This window comes from Bombus bifarius, unplaced genomic scaffold, assembly GCF_011952205.1.
Source record: "Bombus bifarius isolate JDL3187 unplaced genomic scaffold, Bbif_JDL3187 scf7180000009790, whole genome shotgun sequence".
NCBI classification, from domain to species: domain Eukaryota; kingdom Metazoa; phylum Arthropoda; class Insecta; order Hymenoptera; family Apidae; genus Bombus; species Bombus bifarius.
Genome location: NW_022885336.1, coordinates 737203 through 751230, shown reverse-complemented (window position 1 = coordinate 751230; position 14028 = coordinate 737203). Strand labels below are relative to the sequence as shown.

The 14028-nt window shown below is 38.2% G+C and overlaps 1 pseudogene; it reads right to left on the bottom strand.

Moving 5' to 3' along the window:
- Positions 1 to 14028, bottom strand: part of LOC117215757 — a 115904-nt pseudogene that overhangs the window by 91263 nt on the left and 10613 nt on the right.

The following is a 14028-nucleotide window of genomic DNA, read 5'->3' as shown; positions in this document are numbered from 1 at the left end:
TCTTGCACACAATTACCAAATGTTTTTATATTACGTGCGTTTGTAAGCGGATTTGTAAGATTTCAAATTTCCCATGAACGCACTAACATCGGCAATCTAATTACGCGTTTCATGAAATTCAGGGTTTTAAAAGACTCTCCATCGTGTAGCAGCTCGAAAAAAAAACAGTGTACCATTCCAGATCTAATTTGCGAAAAGAAAAAAAGGAAAAAAGAGAGAAGTCACCGAGAAGATTTAAACGCAACAATACGCGACCCTCGCTAGATCCACGGATCTCTGGTAACGATCGCCCGGTAAATCCATCGCAAGCTGTCCCAACAAGGTTGCTATGGTTGTTTTCACGCGGGTCGAACTAGTATTGTCGCAGAATCCGGGCCTTTTTTGCGGGGATGGAAGCGGTTGTCCCGCACGATCGGTCCGCATGAATGAGGTGCACGTAACCAGCGTGTACGTCGGAGGGGAACGAAGAGAGGAGAGAGATACACGGGGAGTGGCGTGTGTACATGTGTCATTTGCAAGCTGCCGCCACGTGCTGCGCGCCGCTTTCCTCGAAAAATAAACAAAACGAGGCGACGCGACGTCCGGCTCGGCTCGGCGCGGCGCGGCGCAGCGTCACGGATTGACGCGCGTTTACATCGCTCGAGTTGCCTCACGTTAGGCCGGGGAACGCGAGTTCCCAGACCCGCACAGCCGAGAAAAAGCTGGAAACACGCGTCCAACCCCTGCCATCGTCCACGTGCGCGCACGTGAAAACGAGATTTGCTCGCGTCGCACGGCGACAACGTGTAAAACCGGCTCGACACGACGACGCGTATGCCCGGATTAAGAAGCTTCCATGCGAGCTTCCGTTGCGATAAATTAGAAAAAATAACAAGAATGAGAGAAACTTCAGAATACTGAAGCTCCGCTGTGGCGAAGTATCGGTGCAATTTTAATATTTAATATTATTTAATATTAAAGAAAAAACATTTTGATTTAAGTACAACAGTAATCTAAGTAATATTCACTTATTTATAATACTTACTTATAAATTATACTTATCTATAATAAGTATTAACTTATTATAAATAATCAGCCATGTCACTGCGCCACGCCAGAAAAATTACTGAAAATTCTCAACGCGAGAATTGATTGTAATTTCAACAAATAAATAAAAAAAAAAAAAAAAAAAGTACAGCAGAACTTCCCTTAGCCGAATTAACAGGAAGACAAATTTCGTCGGATAATGGACTTTTCGAATAATAGAACAATCACTTTTTTGACATGATATTTCATTTATTTGAATATAGATTAAGATTAGTTGATGGATTCTTTAAATATTTGCGGATCACATATCGTTTTAGCTGTCAAGTCACATCATTTTTTCGACACAAGTAACTGTATAGAATTACGTTCATTTTGTACTTGCATAAATCGAAACTCTTTTTCGAATGCCAGGAATGCTTCGTCATGAGGAGACACCTCTGCTTTTTATTCGTATAAATTGTCATTGTCATCATTTTTATTGCTACGAAACCATTTCGTTGCATCAAGTTTACTTAAAGTTTTTCTACTGTAGCCAGAATCTGTGGAATCTATGTGATTTCCATAATTTTCGGTACCACGTTTTTGGTTTTTAATATCTGCGATTGTGGATCCTCTAACATCATGTAACATCACTTTCAAGTTTTATTAATTATGTCGTGTTTTATTTCGACAGTTAGAAAGTTATTAGTTTCATACTAAATCATTCAAATCAGAATTCACTCGATCGAATAAAAGAAAGAATACATTATTATTAAGGAAATATTATTATGTTATAATATCATGTTCGGACGAAAATATAAAACGTTAGAACATTATATTATTCGGATAAGAGCGGCTCTACTGTACTTAATTCTTTATTAAAATCATAAAAAAAATACTTTCGTTTCTTCTATTGGTTCAAAATGATACTTAAAGTGATAAACTACAGAACGTACCCGGTCAAAGTCATCCAAAACCATCAGAAATAATAGAGGGTCTTTCAGGCAATAATATAAAAGATATGGAAGAACCGGAGAAAGCAATGAGCTCATAATTCGCTAAAAAAAGAAAAGTGGAATGGAGGTGGTGAGAAAATTGCGAGGGCGTTCATGGAGAATTTACGGGGTTGGATTGCCATTTAATTGGCCAGTTTGAGTGGAGAACGCTTTAAATTCGATTTCCTCGTGAATCAGGTGTAAGATAAATTTTGGTTCGTACCGAGGAGCGATTTTTCGTGACATTCGATTTTATAACAAGTTCCGTTTGACGTAGGAATTCTCGTACGTGGCATAAAGAACAAAAGACAGCACTTAAGTGGCAAACATCAAATTTTCTAGGAGCGAAAAAACAAATCTTAAAATTATTCTCGAAATTTGATTTCTTTTGATTTTTGTAAGATCTTAAGCGTACAAAAAATAATCCAAATGCATCGGGAAGGTTTCTATGTTATGAGCTGATACAGTGAAAATTCATAGGAAAACGAATTGTATTTGTAGAAAAGCCGCACCACCTCTTACTCGTAGAGGAAACTGAATGTACGATTCATTGAAATTTGCAAACACTGTAAGTGCCGATCCTGTTCGTCGCTAGATAACTTGTATAGAAGGCAAAAAACATATTTTTCAAGGCGACGAATCTTTTAATTTTTATTACAAACGTATATTTTATGGTGATTCGAGTGAGAATCGTTATACAATTGGTGACGTTTGATATCTAGATGTTCGAGTACTTAATGGCATTTATATCGCTTTATACAGAGACAATGTTACATGTATTACAATATTACATGTAATTATTTACGAACAGAAACTGCTCTTAAATTCTACGCTACAGTACATTCCCACTGGTATGTAGAACACTGTACGATAAAAAGACAACATTTTTTATATTTTTACACTTACGGTGTTGTCTACGAGTAATCTTTAATTATATAAAATTAACAATTTTCCATACTCTTTTAACGAAAAACAGACGAACTTCTTACGCAACCTAATGGAATAAATAACCCGGAACTAAATGTCAGACGGTATTACATCAACGTAAAGGATCTAGCTATCATGTAATCCAATTTGTTCTTACGATCATCTAACGTTATATCTTTCCTTTAGCGTAATATTTTTTACACATAATAGTTCCCGCGGTCGGCTTTTTAATCGGGTTAATATATTTAATCAAAACATACGCCCCGAATAATCACCGGCTTTCTCACCTTTATATTCACGGGTCTCATCGTTACTTTAATTAACCGTCGTAAACAGTTACGTAAATTACTATAATCCCGCTTTTATTCGAAGGAATGTCACGGCCACTTTGTATCCTGATTTTTCGACTTGAATCTCGCCCGACCAGTTCTCAGGCAGTCGATTAAATTTTACAAACGAAGCCGGGTCAATTTAATTGTAAACCCTGCCGTGTGGCAATAAAGAAAGACAAGCGGTCGGATATATTATCGCGTGGATGAAGACGACAGAGGTAACATATGTCGACAAACGTGAATTGGGATTAAGAAACGAAGTAAGACAGGCTTACTGTTCGCTACGTGGTGAAATGGAAAAAAGAAAGAGTAGAAAGATCGCGGGACCCGAAATCTCGTTGACAAAAGCGACGAGTCGTAAAAACCAACCGAGAGGATTTTACGACGATATAACACGTCTAACGATCCGATTCGTGACGCTCGCCGCTTGCAACTTTCCTGCAACTAATCGCGATTTTAATATAGTTAATCGCTTGATCTGCTTGGACACGCTTCTAAATCTGCCGTTGACGACCGAAAAAGGCAGCTGACGCATGCTTTTTCACTTTTTCTCTCTTAATACATTGTATTAACACGAAAACATACTAAAGATACTACATTATTTCTATTGATATTACTGTTAATATCGTGAACATCGAGAAAGCTACACTAACTGACACGAGTGTTAACTACTGGGCCACCATATTCTGCATTTACATTACCTTCTTATTACTGAAAATTCTCAATGCGAGAATTGATTGTAATTTTAATAAATAAATAAAAAAAAACATTACCTTCTTCTCGGATTTTTCTACAAATACAAATCATATTGTTACTGACATATAAAAAAAAATTAATTTTATCGTATTGTAATATTTTACGATACATTATACGTAGTACCAGCATCAAAAGATAAAATCGTATATTGTAATTTTTTGTATATTGTATATCGTATATTGTTGTATTTTGTATATGGTATATTATATTTTGCACGTTGTAATTTGTAATTTTTTAATTGCATTATTGGCAATACATGTAAATATTTTTTAATTCTTTTGTGACAAACTGATATGTATACGTATCTCCGAATGCAGACATTTCCATTACGAGGATTTCTACACCGTGAAATATGTAGAAATATATGTATTCATACCATATGTATATGTCGGAGATGAAAGGACACCGGAGCCTTCCCTCTGGGACTTCGGGAAAATTCGTAAAATTACAATTAAAGTTTACAGCTGTAATTAAACAATTTGCCGTCATTCTACCCAATTGTACTTATTTGCGATTTGTCATAATAAACTTGGGCTCAAGGCGACCATCAGTCGCCGAACGTAGCCGCGATCAACGGGGCGGGCGCGTCGTCTAGCAAAGGTGCGGAGTGGTAGTATGGCCCTCATTAAAAGAAATACCCGTAGAGGTACTTGACAGTAAAACATTCCAATGGTTCCTTCGAACAAAATGAGTACCAGATGTCGATGCACCTACACAGCACAAGTTCAGCTAGCCTGAGGACCCGCTATAAAACCTAGGTTTTTGTTAATTAAGGTTCTTCAAACGGACAGGCAGTCTTTGTCCCAAATTGACCAATTGACAGCAACGTCAATTTCCCTTACTTTCTGAACGAGGGCTATACTCGACGAATCCGATGATCTCGTGTCCTTAGACACACCCCATCGTAGTTTTCCTCTGTGGCATCATTGGGACGAAAAGTCATTTTTTCTTACGATCTCATCGACGAAGAGAGTAACACCTTACGATCTGTGAGTATTGCACGTTTGCATTAGATTTTGTGAGCAAGTATATCTATCATCCCGTTGACCGCGGATTCGTTATCGAACCTAAGACCAACATTACTAGTGTCGCAAGTGCCCAACCGCCGCGGTTGATTGTCGAGTCGGTAGTATCCATACTCGTGTTAACAAACCGTACCTTTGTTATACCATAACGATGGCCAATTCCAATGAAGATTTATCAAACGCCCACAACCCTATTCCTGACTCTTCTCCGACATATATATCTATATTATCAGCCCTGAGCAACAAATATACGCAGATTCATCATATCATATAACAGCTACTCTACGGTCGGCAAGTTTTACGATATTGAATTACGCAAGATTTACGAAGTTTAAAGATATTTCTAAAAAAAGGTTCGACGAAAGGTATCTCGCAATATTAAAACTATCTTAAAACGTCTCAATAATACTCAGCTATACGTAACACAAAATACAAAGAATTAAAGAAAAGTGGACCTATCTTACTTCCCCCATCTAGGCGTTAAATACAATTACCGTTTAATTAATTAATTACTCATCCAAACACCATATTACGTACGTCCAAAATTGAACGTAAAAGGGTTCACTGTTTCTCTCGTAACACCCTGTATATCCCATTAGCTGGCAAGACGAATTGCGAGTCGAAAAATAAACGCGAACGCACTACTTCCGTACAGAGCATTACAAAGAGAGAAAATATGAGAAAGAAGCGAAGATATTTAACAAAGTTGCATATAATTACTGCCCCGGTAGAGGTTTGCTGGTCGGTGATCGAAATCGGCCATTACAGGTGGAAGGTTATTACCGGGGGCGAGTTACCCGCGGCATAGGCGTTTCCCAAGAAACTGGCCGCGATAAATGTAGTGCGTTAATCTTTTGCTCAAAGAAACGAAGGACGGAACGAGGTCGAGTGCGCGTTTCGAGCTCGGTCGGAAGTGCGCTCATAAGAGACGACGTGGTTGCCTCTTTAACGTCGAGGAGGAGACTCGCGCGAGGGATGCGAAGAACAAGAAGAAGGCCGTAACACGAAGATCGTGGAAACGGAGCGCACGATGTCATCAGGAGACAGCCTAAGGGTAGCGAATTTTTCAGAAAACAGTCAAGAAAGCGTATGGCGGGTGGGGGTGAAAAGAGAGAACGAGAGAGGCGAGTCGTTTTAGACGAGAGAATTCCGGGTTCTCTCCCTCGCGACCACAAATGAAATCCAAACAGATCAAAAGGTCCGCAGACACGGGCAAATGATACGAACAACTTGGAAACTACAGTAGAACATTGTAACTGGAAACTCGGTAAGAGGGCAATTTTGTTCATTCTCCTTCGTCACACTGTAGAGATCTCTAAGAAATTAAAACGTATGTATAGTGGCTCACGAAGGTATTCGAACATTTGTAGAAACCTTTGTGAATGTATTATGTGAAATTTTGAAAGTTCATCGACGCTACAACAAAACTCGACTCGATTCGATCGTGATCACGATCTATTCGTGAAAAATTGAAGATCGTCTTTTTTTTACGAGAGGACAATTTCAAAGTGTAATGCAATAATATCAAAACTTGTTTGGAATTAAACTATTGGATAAACGGACATTGCAATAAATTCGAAGATAAAGAAAAACGATATCTTTAACCATCTTGAAGTGCTAAATTTCACAAACTTTCAAATTCACGTTGATTATTCATAATAACCACTAACAAGACTCATATAGTTTTATTGCAAATCTTTCTGACATTGCGCATATCTGATTTATAGGAAATTTCTCTTCTGTAATATCACTGACAATCGATGAATTAATTTACCGATGCGATAGAATTATTTTTTAATTAAGTAACACCGATCAATCAAATTGAAACTTCGAAAAGAAGATATTTCATATGTGCTAATACTATAAGTAATAGTATATAACTATAATACTAATCCTTGTACAAAGTCCCTGTAAGTCTTTCTCGTTTGTTGATCCTCCGTTACCCGAAAAATTCGATAAGACAGAACCTCCATAACTCGGAGATTTTAGCTGTTCCCTCGAGGTTCGTAGTTCGACTGTATAAGTAACTCGGCCGTGGAAGTTCGAAGTAAAATCTATGACGAAATATACACGAGATTCACCTCGGTTACGTCGCCTCCATTTTAGAGGGCAACATTTCAACGCGAACTCGTATCTCATCTCAGCTCTCGCGGTAGATCACCGTTCCGCAAGATTTCCTATCCGTTGTAAAAGCGTAGGCAAACTCGAATAAATGTCTCTTTTTCGCTGCTACTTTCTTCTTCTCTCTTTACTTACTTTTTCCAATTTCTACGAAGATAAATATCGTTGTTAAAAGCGAGTCACTCGAGAGGAAACACGCGTGTACAGAATGAATTTTTCTTTCTTACTGTGAATTATGCCATGTGGGCACCTGTGGTACAGTCAGACCGCAAGGACGTTTCGTTTCAGCGAATCAAATGCAACGCGGTTAATTATAGAAACGTGCTTGAGCGTAGATCGTAAGCGTGCGTGAAATTAATCACGATCATTTTCTTCTTCTCTGCTATCGTGTGTTTTAATCGATATCAAGAATAACGTAGGCTTGACCTTCGCATAATTTTCTTTTCTTCTTCTTTTTTTTCTCATTTGGAATACGGTAGAATTCGCGAACAAAGAGATGTTTGACATTTCTTGTCGCTGTTCGCCTGAATTTTCCAAGTGGCAAGTTATGTAATTTCTTTTTACACGATTTTACTTCGCATAGGACAAGCAGTTGTAATTCGTCAAATCCATTTGTACAACTTTACTTGTTCGCATGTATGTACAATATACATGTATATACATGTATATATATACATGTATATAGTACATAGTAAGACTTTAACTAGCTGACCTAATTAGAAGATAACTGAACAATCGTATTATGGAATGATATAATCGTGCAATATAATATAATTGAAGAATTTTAACAAGGTCAGGGTAATAGAAGAAAAGAGACAAACACGCGAACTATCACGTCCACGTTGCGATGAATTACACGAATTGATCTAAACGGTTCGTGATCTCGTGCACCGTTAACTTTCAACTTTCCGTTGCGAAAAACCTTGCGGTGAAACGAGGAAGAAAGTGGAAACGGGAAATAGCTGGATCATAAAAAATTAGATCTGGATAGTTTATCAGAACGAGTAAAATTCTCTGTCTTTGTTCGTTATATGTAACAAATATCTCTTTAAATTTATTATACAAGGTGGGGCGGTAATCGTAGCATCAACCGCGCAGGATTCTACGTGAAAAAAATAAGAAACAAATTTGATACGGCAATTTTTCATTTGATATTTCGTTTTCGAGAAAATCGACTTTAAAGATTTGACAAGTATATTTAAATTTAGCTTATTTCGAATGGAATAAGAGTAAATAGTCGACGGGGGTTTAAACTACCTTTGAAAATAAGTGAAAAATGTAGAATAACATTTTCTCATAAGATGCTCCATTTTCGAGAGAAACGAATTTAAAAATGTATCATGCGCGTGTACAAGACCACTTCGTAATTAAACACGGTTAAACTTCATTTTCTTGAAAACGTGGCCTTAAACGGGGAAATTTTATTTTACGCGTTTTACTTATTTTCATGTGTAAGAGCTTCCTGTGGATCATTTATTCATACTTACCCGGTATTTAGCCGGTATTCGAGGTATACTTGACAAATTTTCAAACTCCACTTTCTCAGCAACGAAGAGTCGCGTGAAAACATGTCCTTCTACGTCTTCCACTTATTTTTTCACGTAAAATCAGCCGCTGCCCGATTGTACTATCTTATTACCTCACCCTGTATGTACCAAATTCCTCTTCAACAAGTATCCACTCGAAAGGAACACCTTGCGTATACCTAACCGCGCAAAAAGACACCTCAAATAAAAGAAACCAATGACTCGGGTTACACCCCTCAATTTCTCACACGCGTTACCCACGAAACAAGACTGTACGCTAATTTCAGCAGGTAAACGTGCCAACCTTAGCTTAGTTGCTCGCCATAGTGCATGGCTACAAGTCGTTACAGAGCAAAGGTGAGTTGTTGGTTCGCGAGATAAAGCCAGAGTGCAAAGGGGTTAAATGCCGCGCGCCTCATAGATGTAATTTCGTTAAAAGAACAATGATTTCCTTGGCCGTGTGCAGTCGACATTATCGAGAAGGCCCGATCGGTGATGAACGTCGACCAGACGGGCCAGGATCGGCCGTCTTAAGGTCAATTCCCAAGATAATAAATCAGTACGCGCGTTAAGACGATAAATCACAAGGTACCGAGAGGCCGCTCATTCTTCGCCCGCTCCGTCCTCGGATCCTTCGCCTCGTTCCTACAATCTAACCGCGATTAGGTTGAAACTTTCCACGGAAGATGTATACGACGACCGCCGGATACATAATCCACTTGAACAGCCTGCTCCGGATCGAAGCAAGACGGCGAAGGGAAACTTTTTCAACCGTTTCTCGGTATAGTTTCCTTTCGGAGCTCGATACACGCTTTTCCGTTTTGCGACCGGAAACCAGAACACCCGAACGAGTCTTGCTAAGGAAATACTCGCGGAGAATACGACGAAACTTGCGCCGAGCGAAGGCAAGAGGAAGTTAGAAGCTAGGATTCGCGAGTTGTCGTGTCTGTACGTTTGAGTTTTCTTGCGTCGGCTAAAGCTTGTAATTTCGAATTGATATTGCGACTATTAGGTTGTGGGTGTTTATGGATGATTACGTGGTTGTAGTAATGACACAGGAAAATATGCAAAGTAGTTCAAAGTTCTTTAAATTCGAAAGCTACGTTGTACAAAGAAATTTGGGAGAGAACATATTTGTGTCTACGATGTATCTAAAGATACGACTATTTTAATAGAATATTCTATGTCTTGCTACGATTTTATTCTAATTTCAAACGAAATATTCACAACTATTCTTATCGAAACAATACATCGCCACCTCAAGATACCCACGGTCAAAGAAGAAATATCCAAATTCAGTAATAGATATAACATAAGATTTAACACCATTAACCACCAAAGCCCACAGTTACTCAATTACTTCACATGTCGGATCAGATCCGCAGGCTAAAAAGATATTACCCTTTAGATTTAAGTACTAGATTCAACTAGAATCAAACACACGATAAACACTTATTAAACACGCCAGAAAAATGTACTTATAATTCTCAATGAGAATTGATTGTAAAATTCATCCAAATAAAAAAAACTATTCTTATAATGAAATTCGTTTTACACGTTTTTGCTGTTACTATCTTTCTCTGTAATTGGGCAAGACTCTCGATTATCCGTACGTTAACATTGCTCTGACCATAAATTATATTGCACGATTATATTTTCATACAAGATTGTAAAGTATCGACGTATATGTGAGTTTTAATTCTTTGATACAAAGTTTGTTGAAAGTCTAAGTTAGGAAGTTAACCATGTTGAACCAATGCGCCATCACTTACACACAGCATTAGACTAATAATTTACGCTAGGCGTTATACGAAATCCACGAGGTCGTAAATTCGCTCATATCCAATTTTGTAACAGTTACGAATTTCAGTAATATAATCAATCAGTATGTAATAATAAACTGTGCTGGCGCCTAGATAGGCACGACCTATATTATCTCTCCTATCGTATATCAGATGTACATACTCGCAATTAGCTCGATAGAAAGCATTCCACGTGAGTAGGTTGCGTTTTTATTCGACAATCTAAGAAAAAAACAGGTCGGTACTTCCGACCAAACAGTTAGCGAGTTTTAAAAATTCTTGCGTCACACAGATTGGAAATAGCGAGCAATAGGAAAAGTCGTGGATTGTCTGGAAAGTGATTTCGTTTCCTGCGCGAGAGTGAAAGACCATTTTTTTTTTATAAAGAAAAACAGTTGTATTAAATCGTGTAAATTCGCAGCAATTTTTCGTGTTGTTATGCGACGATTTGCTTCCACCAATGTCTTTATTATTTGATCTTCATCAGCCTAGACTGACCTTCCAAAACGCGGTGCATCTTTGAGATCTCTATCCACACATGGCACATAATTTTCCTTTTCCTTCCTTGCACTGCGTTTCTATTAGGTTGTCCGAAAAGTGTCTTTCTTCTACGGACACGTCTTTTACAACGATGCATCTTTATACAAACATGAAACCTAATCTGTCGAACGTTGTGATCTTTAGTTTGATAGAACAAAATAGATCATGTGTAATTCGATAAAATAATATAAAACGAAAAATGTTGTGCATCCATTGTTTCCTTATAAAACGAAAGAAACTTTTCGGATGATTTAATACCTTACTAGAATAATACCTTACGATCAAAGTATGACAAAAATGCACGCTTTGCTTTTCCACTCATAACAATTTTTTTTCTAAACAAAGCTTGAAATGTGAACCGTTAAAATGTACGATATAACAATCTTATAAATTGGAATAAAGTTAGCTCTTAAAATATGACATCTAAATAAAAAAAAAGAAAAGAAACAAAGGAATTTACTTTAAGAACGACCCAATGGAATAATCTACCTGGCTGTAGTCGCTCTGGAATATCCTGTATATCGTATATTACGAACATTGGAAGATTCTAAGTTCGAGCAAGTTAGTTACATCGGATCAAGCAGAAGAGCGTGGCAAGCAAAGCGTGCTCGAGTATTTCACAATCGAACGAGCACGGGGCCAAACGGGCTCGACTCTCGGTGTATCGGCATCTCGACGCAGGAAAAGAATGCTCATTAAATCCAATTACCACAAGTTTCGTCGTTAGACGGCTCGAAAGATGCGCGCCGATAGGAAAGGAAGGGAAGCTGGAAGCCGACGATTTCCACGCTTCGATGGATCCGTTGTATTTTGTCTTAATCGCGGTGCAACCGCGTTCTCCTCTCGTGAGAAGGAAAATTAAGGGGTGGAAGCAAAATGGAACGATCCACGGAAAAAGATAGATCCGTGGAATCGATGAGACGCGATCGCTGTAGATAAGACCGTTTTCCATCGGAGCTAGGATGAAATGGTTACGGTGAATTTGCAAGACGACGAGCGCCAATCGATGTTCCTTAAGAACAAGAAGCGCTCGAATCGTACGTATTAGAACGCTTAGGAAAAGTTAAGAAAATCGAGGATCGGGTTATTGAGAAATTGTTTAAAACGTTTAAAAATTGTTATCTTATTCGAAATGTTGGACTGGAAAGAATCTGTATAATCGATATTAAAATAATAATCTCATCGATTTGGTATGATAAAGCTCATCGGTTTTTTCTCCACATTTGTTCGATTTTGATACTTGTATTACCACTGTATTTGTTGTTATTCGATTCTTCGGTTGAAAAGCTCGTCTTGCGGAGGACGACACATTTGTACAATTTATTGTAACTGTGATATTACTGTAATTCTTGCAAATGTATGTAGCGGCATATGCGTTTTAGGACGTTTCGATACGAAGATGCCTCACATAGATGTTTTGCCACAGAGGATTAATACAGTACGACGCACATAATTTCGTCGAGCAATTTCGCTGCTACGTGTAACCTACAACCGACGACAAGTTCAAACCTTTCGGTACCCCCTCGACCAGTATAAATAGACGACCAAGTTCTCCAGTCAGTCAGTCGCACGAATTAATATTAGTATCGAGTCAGTCGAATGAATATTAGTATCAGTACCGCAGTATCGCGCAATCTTATAACGAGTATTATCAAGCGAGCAACGCTTACGATTAACTTTTTATTCTACATTTTAAAATATCTGCAAATATAGTTAATTAAATTAATTCGTCTCGTTCCCTTGGTAATTTGGAATAATTTCGTACGAATACGGCAGCTGTTTCGATACTTGTGAACAAGAACGTATATTCTTTGATTCTGTTAAAGATATGATAGAGTAACCGCTGTTACAAAAACTATTGTCAATATCATCGATCGTATCGAGCCTCTTAGCGAACAAAGCGAGGAACAGATGGAACGAACGAGAATTCTCGCGATGCCTGGACGAAAAGCAGACGATCCAAGGAGTCAAGAAATCAAGGCGGAATAAGGAGAGGAAAACGAAACGAGAAAGAGTAAAAAAAAAAAAAAGAGAAAGAAGTACAACAGGGGAGGAGATCCCTTTCCTTGCCTCCTCCTTTCAGACACGAGAGAAGATGGTGAAGTTTGGAAAGCCCGAGGCAAGGAAGACCGTAGAAAAGGAGAATTCCTATGGAAGGGGCAACGAGAAGTTTCAGGAGAGCTACAGGCGGCCAGAGAAGGCCCCGGGAGGACGACGAGGCGGCGAAAAAGCGAGAGAGACAGGGAGACAGACGCTGACAATGAGAAAACGAGCCACGGCGACTGGACCGAAGAAAGCAAGCTGTTGAAAAAAAGAAGAAAACGTAAGAAGGGAAAGCATCGGAAAGAGACAGGTAGATGGGAAGAGTGGGCGTAGAAGAATACCGACGGCCATCGAAGAGAACATAAGAAGACCCAAACTCTCTGTTATTCGACGAGCATTGGTGAATTTAGAGTATACTACTGGGAATAGTACTATTTTGTATCGTTAGTTTTCTTCTTCTCTTCGGTAAAAAATGTTTCAATAACTGTTATTAGATATTAAGGATCGATGTTAGGGATAAAATTTTTATTTTAGAATTCATCTAAAAGTGCGTTTAAAGTTCTCAAGGAGAACATAAGAAAGTTAATGCTCTGTTATTCGGCGAATATTGAAAAAAAGATATGCTGCTGGAAAATTATTATTTCGTAGCGTTTATTTATTTCTTCTCTAAGGTGACAAATTTTGTAATCAAAAATATTGTACGTTAATCGGTAAAAGAAATCAACGTTCAGTAGCCGATTTTTAATAGAACGTTCGTATAAGCCCTCGGTATAATATTTAATAGATGGAACAAATTGCTATTTAGATTGCTTTCGTCGCGTTACATTCGTAAAAAATATGAAATTGCATAAACATTCGCAGTCCAGTTATGACTGTCATTCTATTAACCTTTACACTGCGACATTCGACTGTAATAGAATTTTAATGCACATCCATTCGCTGTGGGATTTTTATTT